Here is a 13,682-nt window from a genome sequence, read left to right as displayed (position 1 = left end):
CCTTCTCTTCCCATTCCTCTTCTTCCTCCCAGACACTACTACTGATGCCAAGAAGTGCATGCTGACGGGAGCCCGATATAGCTGTGTCCTGAGAGGCTGTGCCAGAACCTGACCAATACAGATGTGCATGCTTGCAGCCAACCTGATCACAGAGACCCAATGGAGGAGTTAGGGGAAGAATGAAGGAGCTGAAGGGGTTTGCAACCTCATAGGAAGAACAACAATACCAACCACCCCCCCCACAGAGTTCCCAGGGACCAAACCACCAACCAAAGAATACTCATGGAGGGACTCATGGCTCCAGCTGCATATGTAGCAGAGGATGGCCTTATCTGGGAGGCCCTTGGTCCTGGGAAGGCTCCATGCCCCAGGGAGAGGGAATGAAAGGGCAGTGAGACAGAAGTAGGTGGGTGGGTGGGTGGGTGAGACCCTCACAGAAGCAGGGGGAGGGAGGATAGGATAGAAGGTTTCCTGGGGGGGAAACTGGGAAAAGGATAACATTTGAAATGTAAATAAATAACCAATATAAGAAAAAAAAACACCTCATCAGCTCTATTTGTAGAGTGAGTTCCAAGATACCCAGGGCTATACAGAAAAACCATTACAAGCCTTTTTGTGATGTAACATGAACTCCCGACACCAGGGCAGGAGAGCTCAGGGAGTTCACAGCAAGGCCCCTGTCTTAGTTTGGATTTTCTTGCTGTGAAGAGACACCATGACCAAGGCAACTCTTATAAAGGGTATTTAATTGGGGCTGGCTTACAGCTTCAGAGGTTCAGTCTATTATCATCATGGTAGGAAGCATGGCAGCATCCAGCTAGACAAGGTGCTCTAGAAGAAGCTAATCCAAAGACAGCCAGAAGGAGACCTGCTTGTGCAGGAACCTAGGAGGAGCTCTCTTCTTCAGTGGGCAGAGCTTGAACATAGGAGGAGCCCTCAAAACCTATGTACACAATGACACACTTCCTCCAACAAGGCCACACCTTCTAAAAGTGTCATTTCCCATGGGCCAAGCATATTAAAACCACCACAGCCCCCCTCAGCTGATCTTCTTTTTAAATATGTGTTCGGTTCTCCTTGTGTGCGTGAATTAAATACTCAGTGTCAGAACCACCCACAGACAAGACAATACCTTGGTTACCATGACAGCATTGAGAACTCACGAGCCCCTCCACCTACACCAGCCATAGAATAAGAATCTCAGGGTGGGACTGAAATATAGCATTGTCTGTTTGACCTTCTGGTTTGGCTCAGCTTGAGTATTTTATCTGCACTGAGAAGCCAACTCCACAGTTAGACATAAAGTCAGTCCTTTGAACACTGTGGTAATACAGTGAAAGCTTTTTAAATCCCTTGTTACCAATTTCCCAACATATGCCTTACTCACTGCTGACGTTGTTGATCATGGGTAAGCATATCAAATATTTCTGGATTAAATAAATCAATACACTAAGCTCACTCCTTCCTCCTGCTGGACAAATGGGATCAAAAGCCAAAAATTTGGTCTATGTTAGCATCTTTGTTTACAAAGAGCCACCAAACTTTTAAATTCATAACTACCAGGCTTGTTCCCATAGTTCCCATGTTCCTTGACTGAGGACTCTGTCAAGATCAGCAAGTCATGACTACATAGAACGACCCACAGGAAATGCTCTATGGAATATTAGTCACTATATTATATAAGCTACTAATTTTATTTGGTAGAATATAAGTGGACTTTTGAAACATGTATTTGTTGTTTCTATTTATGTGTATGTATGTGTACATTGTATACATACAAGTGCCTGCGGATTCCAGGAGGCTTTGAATCCTCCAGACCTGGAGTTGGAGAGAGCTGTAAGCCACTTGATACAGTGCTAGGAACTAACCACTGGTTATTTACAGTAGCAGCAAGTGCTCTTCACCATTGAGCCATTTCTTCAGCCCATAAATAAATAGTCTAAGTTATCCAACGGGAATAGAATATCTTTAATGCAATTCAGTGTCCCATGGAAGAACATGCCAGAGTGCATGGCTAAGTGGTGAACTCTTTTTTCCAGGTGTGTTCACTTGGATCTTTCCTGTGCGGAATGGATTTCTTGCTGTTGCTAAGACTGTAAAGGTGCTGCCCACAGAATCCAGTCACTGTACATCCTAGAACACACATTCCCTCCCCCGTCATGCGTTCTCAGCAATCAATGTGTGAGTCTCCCTGCCTCCTTCCCTAAAGAGCCTCTGTTGTGCCTCCTTCCCTAAAGATCCTCTGTATATGATGCTCTTGCTAGGACTCCTCACTCTTATCTCCCATCTTGAGCTCTAATAGCTTCAAGCAGAGGATATATATGGGTCGATCGGTGGAACAAACTCATAGGCACGTGCACTCTTAAGTATGTGGTGGTCTGGTATTGCTGAAATTACCATGGCTGTGAGCCTTAGTTTTCTTTTCCCATTGGGTGGAATTGGTTTAGTTAATCCTTTCTTTTACTGGATTTAGTATCTGTATTGGGCCCACATTCCATAAAGGATCTCCCAGGAAGTTCCGACTTTGTAGAGTGTCCACTTTCCAACCCCAGTCATTTGAGATAATTCTCCAGAGTCTGTAACATGTTGATGTTGACCTGGTGCTCAGATATGTTGTGTGCCCATTAGTCACTGAAGATGTGCACAAGTGTGTGAGGTCTTGGTTATGGCACACAGATAAAAATCTAACGTTAAACCACTAACTACTGTTCCTATTTTCTTGTAGAAAACACTAGACGAGGTACTGATCAATTGACAATCACCAGGTTGTTGCCTTTAAACAGAAATCACTCCAACACATTTCTGACTTAATCAGAAATGGTGAGTTTGGTCATAGATTACACCCACAGGGAAGCAAACATGTTGAAAGGATGTGAACAGAGTGAAAAATAAATTTCAACCTAGTTTTACCACATTGACTACCATGTTAAATTAAATAAAATGGTTTTACCTTCTTTCCAATAAGAGAAGAAAGGTGTGCTTGTTAAAAATTTGACCAGTAGGGGCAAAAGAGATGGTTCTGTGGTTAAGAACAAGTGCTGCTCTTCCAGAGAACACAAATCGAGTTCCTAGCAGATCAGGCAGCTCACAACTGCCTGTAACTCCAGCCCCAGGGGAATCCATCGCCCTCCCCTGCCCCTCACTGCATTTGTATGTGCACACAGGGATGATGTGAAACACTTTTGTAGCCAAGAACCTACAGAAGTCATAGCTACCTGCATGACATGTACCAGACTGGGAGCCTCAACCTTCTCAGGGCCAGGGAGGCTAATAAGGCCCAGTCCTCCTCAGGAGCAGGAGCAGGATTATTGTCGCTGGTGGAGGAGAAGTCACGTTCCCAGTGATGTGATCACTGGTATGTTGTTCTTGTCAAATAAATCACTTCCACCTATGCAAACAACCATAACTGAAAGAAGAAACCAACTTAAAATATTTTTGGATTGGAATCAGCAGATAAAGTGAAGAAGAGAAAGGAAGAGAGGAACAAGGGAAGGAATACTGGGAGAGACCATTAACGCTAAGGATCATTTAAGAGGTAATATGGAAACCTAATACAGTAGATGCTTTCTAAAATCACACACACACACACACACACACACAAATGTATATATAAAGATGATCTAAATGAAATAGCCATATAATGGGAAGACAGAACCCCAACTGGATATCTCTTGTCACCAAATGAAGCCAAGCCTCCAGTAGGTTGTCTTTAATAAAAAAAAAAAAAAAATTTTTTTTTTGGAGTGGCCAAATTCTATTTGGTCCCCATAACTAGTTCAGAAGTTATGACTTGATAAGAGGAAATGACGAAGACGTGGTGAAATTCATGTTGGTTACAACACCTGAAAGAAACAACTTAAGAAAGAATTTATTTTTGACTCACGGTTTGAAAAGGCTTTGGCTCATGCTTTTAGGGAAAGCTTCATGGACTTGGGAGCATGTGGTTAAGGAGGCTGCTCAGCTCATAGCAGACAAGGGACAGAGAAAGAGAGACACAGAGACAGAAAGAAAGAGTCAGAGAACCTCTTAAAACAGTGTGGCTTCTGAAACCAGGCCTCCCTCCTGAAGAGAGGAGACACCCTACTGTAGCTGTCAGTGCAGGGGTTTCCAAGGATGAGTCCTCACCCCTGGTGAGGTGGGCTTATCAGTAAGGTCACTGCCTCAGTCACCCAAGCTTCTTTCTGCAAAGAACCGCAAACTCTTTACTGGTTGACTAAGACAGACTTGGAAGAAATATCTTTGCTCTATCTGGGGGGACTGAGCCTTTATCACCATTTTTATCCACACTATTAGTGCTAGAGAAATGAACAAAGGAACCACATCGACACCTGCAGGCTACTTAGGGGAAAAGCGTTTCCCCCCCCCACACACACCCCTGTGTTCTTTTGTAAAATTGTTTTTTTTACCTACCTTTTTCCCTCCAATCTCTCCCACATCCCTCCACTTCCACTCAAATCCCTCTTCTTTAATGTTTACTGTTACACACACGTACCCCAAAAGTCCTACCCAGTCTATTTAGTGTGGCTTGTAGGGATAAGTGTTTAGGGTTGATCACTTTTACTTGGGACTACATAACCCATATTCCATCACGAGTCTCATCCCTAGAGAAGATTGATTCTCCATGAGAGACATGGAATATGTGAGCCAGGGCAGAATGAATCCAATGTTAGAAAACCAAAATATTACATGAGGAATATCCCACTTTCTATTCCTTCAGAGAATCGAAGGGCAATTAGTTTGCATGTGCAAAATGATCTGTGAAGGTAGCAAGATATGAAGTGACAAGAGCTGAGATAAGCACACACACACACACACACACACACACACACTCACACACTCACACACACACTCTCTCACACACATACACTCATACACACACTCACACACCACACATACACACACTCACACACACTCACAATCACACACACACTCTCTCTCTCACACACACACACACACTCACACACATACACACACACACACACACACACACACACACACACACATGATTTTGAAAAGAAAGCTGTCCCATCTTCATTGAATTATGCCATGAAGTACTGAAAGAAGCTGCCCCCTCTGAGTGAGGTCAGGGTGCTAAGACACCTCACATATTTTGCAGCACAGACTTCCCATGTCCAGGATCCAATAGCAAGCCACAGCCCGGAAGGGCAGCTGCAGGAGAGATAAAATCCTTGCTGAGCCCCAGCTGTAAGCAAAAGCGAGATTCTAGATGAAGAACTGAGGTGTGTCTCCGTGATAGCTAGAGTCTTACACATGACAGTTTGAGGAGTTAAGTGACCTCCGTGGGTGCTTTGTGAGAAGATGAGGAAAGGAAAGTGACGCATGCATCCCTGTCTCTGTCTCTGCAGGAACAGTAGACTGAGAAAACCCTTCCTACCAGTGTGTCCACTGCAGCAGACAAACCTTCCGTGAGTGAGTTGGAGTCACATATAGGAACAAGGTCCATGAGAAGCCAAGTGCTTGAAGCTAAGACACCTACACTATCCCTGACAGAAACACTAGGGTCTTTCAGAAACACTAGGGTCTTTTTTTCTTTTCTTTTCTTTTCTTTTTTTTTTTTTGGTCTCAAAGAAAATGGCAAGGGTTGGAGATTTAGCTCAGTGACGGAGTGCTTGCCTAGCAAGCACAAGGCCCTGGATTGGGGCCTCGGCTCCAGAAAAACAAACAAATTTCTTAAAAAAGTATTCTGGCTGGGAAGATGGTTCAGCAGTTAAGAGCACTGACTGTTCTTCCAGAGGTCCTGAGTTCAAATTCCCAGCAACCACATGGTGGCTCACAACTATCTGTAATGAGATCTGATGCCCTCTTCTGGTGTATCTGAAGACAGCTACAGTGTACTTGTGTGTGTGTGTGTATGTGTGTGTGTGTGTGTGTGTGTGTGTGTGTGTGTAGATTTATGCATGTCTGTCTGTACATGTGTATGCTTCCATATGCTATAGGTGTGAGATTGTGACTGACAGATCACCCAGCTTCTCAAGAGTGAATCCCCACTAATCTCTCTGTAACGTGTATGTAACATGGTGTGATTAATGAACTGCACCAGGATATCACTGTTGAACAAAAGGGTGGAAAGGCAAGTGCCCACACTGCCGTATCAGAAGAAGTAAACAGAGAAATGCCTGGACTGTATTTTGTAGTCATTGACTTTTCCCTTTCTTTCTATGGTGAATGAATGATTAACCAGAGTAAGAGCCTACTAAGCTAGGATTGTGATTAACTCTGATACTACAAGCCTGTGCTGGTCTTGACAGTTCATGTCTTTAGTTCCAGCACTAAGGGGGCAGATGCAGGTAAACTCTGTAAGTTCAAGGCCAGCCTGGTCTATACTGAGAGTTCCAGGCCAAGGAGGGCCACAATGAGATTCTATGTGTCGTAGGCAGGGTTCCATTGCTGTGAACAGACACCATGACCAAGACAACTAAAGAACAACATTTAACTGGGGCTGGCTCACAGGTTCAGAGGTTCAGTGTATCATCAAGGCAGGAGCATGGCCTCATCCAGGCAGCATGGCTCTGGAGATGCTGAGAGTTCTTCATCTTGTTCCAAAAGTAAACAAGAGAAGTTTAATTGGCTTCTAGGCAGCTAGGAATAAGGTCTCTTAAAGCCACAGTGACACACTTCCTCCTACAAGGCCACACCTCCTGATAGCGCCACTCCCTGAGCCAAGCATATTCAAACCACTGCACTGTGTCAAACACATTTGTTTAAAACAAGCACTTTCTATTCTTGGAGAGAACCCCAGGTTCTGGTTCCAGCACCCATATGAAAGTTTACGACTGTCTTTAACTCCCGTTAGGACAGTTAGGGGATCTGGCTTCTTTTGGCCTCTGCAGGTACCATGCACACACACGGTGTGAATACACAAAAGCAAAACATTCACATATGTGAAATAAAAATAAATTAATCTTTTTTTTAATGTTAGAATCTTGCCTGGCAATGGTGGTGCGCACCTTTAATTCCAGCATTTGGGAGTCAGAGACAGGAAGATCCCTGAGTTCGAGGCCAGCCTGGTCTACAGAGTGAGTTCCGAGACACCCAAGGCTATACAGAGAAACACCCTACACATACAAAAGTTAGAATCCAACGCAGACGTTCTTAGGTAACACCCGTCTGTCTCTGTCTACATTCATGGTTGTATGTATACAGGGGAGCCCAGCCTGCCAGAGTCCAAGCTATCCGCAGCCATCAGCAGCATGTCCCATGTGAGGGACACATATTAACTACATGAGCTCCTCCTACCACTTCCTATATCCCTTTCCCAAAATGTAAGACACCCCTTACTCTCCTGCTATCGAGGAATCAGAAGGGCTCATAACTGTCATGTGCCATGGGACCTCCCCCTTCCCCTGTACCTATTCAAAGGACCCTGTATTCTGCCTTGAGGGCCTGAACTTTCCTCAGAGCCTCCACCAATTGTCTTTCTATAGGGCTAATACTTCTTTTCCCCAAAGGACACACACGCGTGCACGCACACACACAGTGAAGACAGTAACAGACTGAGTTTGAGATGACTGAACTCCCATATCCTTTTCATAGCAAAATAATTAAAATGTGTACCTTTTTTTATTGTTTATACAATTTTTTTAATTCTTGCAAAAGTCTCACTACGAAGCCCAAGCTGACCTGGAACTCAGTATTACACCACCTGAGAGTCAGCACAGCAAGCTCTTCCCTCCACCTCTCAACTGATAAGATTATGTCTGTGTCCCAGTGACCCAGCTCACACTACCAGCTCCTCAGCAGGCCTCAACTTCACCCTCAGCCTTGCCTCCATTGGGGAAGCCTAACCCCAGACTCCCAGTCAAAGATTCTCAGCAAGTGACATTTTAAGGACAGACTGCCCTGTTCTGATTATATGATGTACATACGGTGCCCAGCCATTACATCTTCCTGCCTTGAGGAACCTTTACCTGACATGCAGTTAAAACAAAGCCTGCTGTGCCCAGCCTCAGTTTCTCCTCAGGAGTGAGAGCCTGAGAAGACTGAGACCAAGGGAGACACGGCCCCTGGGGGAACAGGATTTCCTGAGTTGAAATGCTGGCTCACTGAGACAGAAGTTTCCAGAAACTCTCTTTCTGGCCTTCCTGTACTGTCCTCAGACCTGTTCCTGTTTGTTCTCAGAAATCACATAAAGAAAGCAGGACACTTGCTCTCTTGTGGCCTCGCACTCTTGTTCTCCCCCTTGCCCCTCCTCTCCATGTGCTCACGGCGGGTCTCAGCTTCTCTACTCCTCTCCTCTCTGCCTCCCCGTGCCCTGAATAAACTCTATTCTGTACCATACCGTCATGTGGGCTGGTCCCTCAGGGGTTGGGGAACCCCTCACCCCATGCCTCACCACACCTCCATGGAGCACACCCTCCCACTCTCTCCATCTTTTTCCTAACATTGGCGCGGAAACACGGGACATCATCTTTTCTGAACATTCTCTTTTCTTTCAGATATTCCTTCTCTCCTTATTTTTTATAAGACATAAGACGTACCGTTCACCTCACCGTCTACCTGAATAGATGCCAGTAGTGAGTGTAGGCTCTATTGTCAGAGAATAGCAGGTCCTTGGGGGCCTGGCTGGGACCTTGATAGGGTCAGTGAGGTTCTGCAGCTGTTAGCCTGAGCTTCGTAGACTCCAGGACCCTCACTCATAAACGCTGAGGTCCACAGACCCCAGGACCCTCACTCATAAACGCTGAGGTCCACAGACCCCAGGACCCTCACTCATAAACGCTGAGGTCCACAGACCCCAGGACCCTCACTCATAAACGCTGAGGTTCACAGACCCCAGGACCCTCACTCATAAACTCTGAGGTCCACAGACCCCAGGACCCTCACTCATAAACGCTGAGGTTCACAGACCCCAGGACCCTCACTCATAAACTCTTGAGGTCCACAGACCCCAGGACCCTCACTCATAAACTCTGAGGTCCACAGACCCCAGGACCCTCACTCATAAACGCTGAGGTCCGGGCCAAGAGACATGTCCTGGTTTCTGGCTGGGAAGTTCCCCCTGATTCATGATCCTTCCTCACATCCTGACCTGGAGTAATTTGACCTGCAGGCTTTTTAGATCCCTGCCTCTTGGAACCCAGACCAGTTTCATTAAGCTAAAATTCAGGAAAAAGGAAATTTGTAAGAAACCCAAACTGCTGGAGAAGGGGCAGACCCGCAGAGCCCTTCATCCTCTCCCGTCTGCTTCTGCTCGGCACCATGAACCACACTTGTCAAGCCTTCGTTGCCGCTGCCAGTGGGAGACAACCCCCAAACTACAAAAGGATCAAGGAAGAATTTGAGGCGGCTGAGCTGGGGGCACCTGGATCGGCCTCGGTCAGAACTACTGTGAGCAACATTTGAGAGCCTGACCATGTGGTCTGGTCCCTGCTCAGCACACTCTTCATGGATTTCTGCTGCCTGGGCTTCATTGCCTATGCCGACTCTGTGAAGTCTGGGGACCGGAAGACGGTGGGTGGTGTGACTGGAGCCCAGGCCGACACCTCCACTGCCTGAGCATCAGCACCCTGGTCCTCAGCATCCTCACGGTTGTTATCACTGTTGTGGCTGTCGGCATCTTTGCTCTTAACGCTGGTTGGCTTTAGAGTTAGAGGATTCTGGCTTCCGGTCCTGATGTGCTCCACCGCACAGCTGCATCCCTCCTTGCCCCTTTGCCCCTCTCTACATGCAAGTGTAACACTCATTTATCTATCCACAGTGGATTCAATAAAGTACACTTGATAGGCACCATAAAAAAGAAAGAAAGAAAGAAAGAAAAGCAGGACATGTAGATTGTTGAATGTCTAAAGGCGGAGATCGAAATTAGCCAGAGATTTGCAGCAGCCTGGATTCTCCTCAGGCTTTGAGGAGAAGCTGAGGGCTCAGAGAGATCAAACAAGGACAGATGGCAGTTTACTCAACAACAGGAATGCAGAAGTAGCTCACACTCGTTCCTTTTCTCAGCAACTCAGTCTTTTCCAGTAAGGAGAAAGAAGGCCACCAGCACTAGTAGAGGGACACACTGGGCACTTGGGGGGACACACTGCCCAAACCTCTGGGCAGTACTGAGCCTGCACGAGGCAGAAGTTGTGTTTGGGACACTGGAAAGCACCTATGTGAGCTTCCTCATGCCTCCCACAGTGAGCGTGGGGCAGGCTCAGCTGTGCAGTAAGAACTCAGTTGCCTGTAGGTACAGAACAGCAGCAAAGAGAATAACGGTGCCACCCAGTGCTCTGAAAGCAGCTCAGCCCCTCTTCACTGCCCCCTTAGACACTGACCATAGCCGGTCCTAGAGAACAGCTGTTTTTCTTCATGAGAACATCACATGGGGTCAGTGCCTCTTTGCCATGGTCAAAGTGTCCAGCTTTTGCTCAGGTGTCCAGTTCTCCTATAACCTACCTCCTGATCTAAGGAAACTTAAATATGCCCCCTCTCAACTCAGACCTTCTTCCCACTCACACACCAGCAAGGACAAGAGGCTGATTCTCCACTCCCTGGTGCTCTGACATTCTCCTTTAGGAAGACAGCAAGGTGACAGTAAGCAAATGAGCCGGGACACAGGAAACAATCATACAGAACAAGGTCTCCTGCAACCTCCAAGCACCTGAGGGGCCTGAGTTTGCTGGGTCTTGAAGTTAGCATAGGCCTGGACCAGCATCTCCACAGGTGGTGTCTGTGTGAAGAAGTAGCAGGGGGCTCAGACACGGGGGGGGGGGCTCAGACACAGGGTTCATACACAGGGGGCTCAGACACGGGGGGGGGCTCATACACGGGGTTCATACACAGGGGGCTCAGACACAGGGGGTTCATACACAGGGGGCTCAGACACAGGGGGCTCAGACACGGGGGGTTCATACACAGGGGGCTCAGACACAGGGGGCTCAGACACAGGGGGCTCAGACACAGGGGGCTCATACACGGGGTTCAGACACAGGGGGCTCAGACACAGGGGGCTCAGACACGGGGTTCAGACACAGGGGGCTCAGACACGGGGTTCAGACACAGGGGGCTCAGACACAGGGGGTTCAGACACAGGGGGCTCAGACACGGGGTTCATACACGGGGTTCAGACACAGGGGGCATAGACGCTGGGCTGGTTGTTAAAGTCCCTAAGCAGACACAATTCTCACCCCAATGCTCCCCACCCCCATTTCCACCACCACCCCCAATCCCTCCGGTTGAACCTGGGTCAGCATGGGCCGGGTTCTGCGCTTATTTGAAGAATACTAGGCAGCTGGCCCCACCTAATTCTGAAAACCAGCTGGTTTCTAGGAATAGAAACTAAAACCGACTCAGCTGGAATCCAGCCCACCCCCACCTCACCCTTGCTGGGTCCTGGCAAGCAGATCTCTTATCTAAAAACTGCCGGCAAAAAGCAAAGTCTAGAGAACAGAGGCAGAAAGGAACTTGACCCGATCAGACCTCGTCTTGGTTCATCTCCTCTCAGAAGAACTCCAGACCTCTGCAACTCATCTCTAAAAATCCAGTCTGGGTACCAGTTCTGGATCTCTCCGTGGAGAACTTCTGCCGGAGGACCACGTTTATTTTCTAGGAAGGAAGGGATGACGTTCCAGGAAGGCCACTAACATCGAATCACACATAATAACTCCTCAGGATCGGGTAAGTAAAAGTCGCTTGGCCACCCCCAATCTTTCCTCTTTAAAATATGAACCGGAAAACCGTGAGCCGGGTCATGTGACCTTGGGGTCTGGCTTCCTTTGCTCAGGCAGTGTTCACAGCAGAGCCTCTGTGTCAGGACCACACAGCCCTGCTGTATCTCTGCCACTCAGACCCATCTAAGCCGTCAGCCTGGAAGCAAATGCCTACCTCGCCCGCATATTCCTGGCCTTGTGGGTCTTCTGGAAGTGGCTAAATTTGAAGAAGAGTGTGCCAACCCGTATTCTCCTGGGACCTGAGCTAGAGCCTCTCACAGAGCAAACGCCCAAGATCACAATGAGCCATAGGCAATAGCGAGGATACATGAAAAAAATCTAGAGGAAGAAACAGAATTTATTTCTTATCTGGACCACCTGTGGGATAGGGATCTCAGCGTGGGTTTGAATAGAAGGTATCTTAATGGCCTTTGTGTCCGACTCCATTAAAATGATTTATTTGCATTGGAGAGAGTAGCTCTGTTTAAGGAACCACCTCATTCACGAATCTGTAAATCTGTTAATGAGGTGAGAGCTTTTCAAATACCGGTTTCCCAGAGCACGTGGGAAGTATTGTACCCATTCACCATGAGGAAGTTTATCCCACTTTCCAAAGATAAATAAACATCGTGATTTTTCTCTCTTTCCTAATAGTGATCAAACAAGAAATAAATGAGGGCTTTAGCACACAAGGACGGCCGTTCACAAAAATCCTTGATTTCAGGTTCATTACTCGTCTAGTCTGGTTCCCTAGATTCATAATAATAATGTGGTGTGTAAACTACTCAGAGCTCTACACAGAAAAAAAATCCACTTGTAAATTTTGCATCAGGTAAACCATGAAATTTATTTAGTGAGCTATAATAAGCATGTTTTCCAGTTAATTAACTGAAGTAGAAAATAGTGAAACTCGGCTCGTTGAAGTAAGCTGGAATAACGTCGAGCAGCGGGACAGCTGCCTTGCCACCTTTCCTGCGGCGATGGGCAGGTGTGTGCGAGCATCCCTCCATTGTGTGTCTGCTGGGAGACTAGAAAGACATTCCCCACCATCCGGTTCTCTTTCCCAGGCCCAGCCCCCAGCTCTAGTTGGATTGTCAGCCACAAGGATCTATACTCTTCCTTGGGAATCTTCAACCCTGGGCAGAGAGGTGAAATGAATCACCTGGGCATGATCCTCATAAAAAGAGGTGGAGGTCACTTGAATCCCAGAAAGAATTCTTTCCTAGGGGCTCTTTGAAAATACTGGGTGGCGTTCTGAGCCACACTATTCCAAGGCTGTCCACACCAGAATTCCTGTGTGGCTCCTGGGAGACCCTGCCGCTTCATACAGTTATCCACACGGCCTTTCCCCGTCCGCCTGTAAAATGTGGACTTCAGCAGCCCTCCTGAGAGTTGCCGGCATCCGTGTGCGTCTGTGGCCTGCGCCATCCCCAGGTCTAGTGCAGGGTGTTCAGGTGTGCAGGTTCCAGTCACTGTCACATTGATAGCTCTGCGAAAATCATGCTTCCTCTCATCTTCTACTCTGACAGGCAAGGAGCGGAGAGACGATTGCCTTTCCTCTGTCCCCATCTCTGTACACCATTACAGACCATTCTCTCCTCCTGAAGTTTATCCAGTTTCATTCCCCCACCTTCCAGCCGGCTTTGTCCCGGAATATGCCAGTCCGCTACGCTGCCGTCATGCCCAGCTCAGAGCCCTTGACACTCTGAAGAGGAAATACAGCCCTGGCTGTCCCACAGCACCACCAGTCACCTAAGAACTGCTGCAGGAGGACCCTGAGTGTTTCTATAGTTACAGGGCTGACAGGCTCACAGCCCCTATGCAGTGTGATATGTGACCCCAACCTTTGCCGTATCCTCCCCTCAGTGAATTCTGGACATCTTTGCAGTCATTTGATAAAGCATATTAGTGTGTTGATGAGTTTAACTCTAAACCAAGTTCTGTATAGTTGGAGAACCAGGGGGTAACTCCTTAATCATTGCAATTCATATATATACACGGTTATATGATGCGTATAAGGGGGACAGAAAA

Source organism: Micromys minutus (genome assembly GCF_963924665.1).
Source record: "Micromys minutus genome assembly, chromosome: 10".
Classification (NCBI taxonomy): domain Eukaryota; kingdom Metazoa; phylum Chordata; class Mammalia; order Rodentia; family Muridae; genus Micromys; species Micromys minutus.
Note: the sequence above shows the minus strand (reverse complement) of the source record.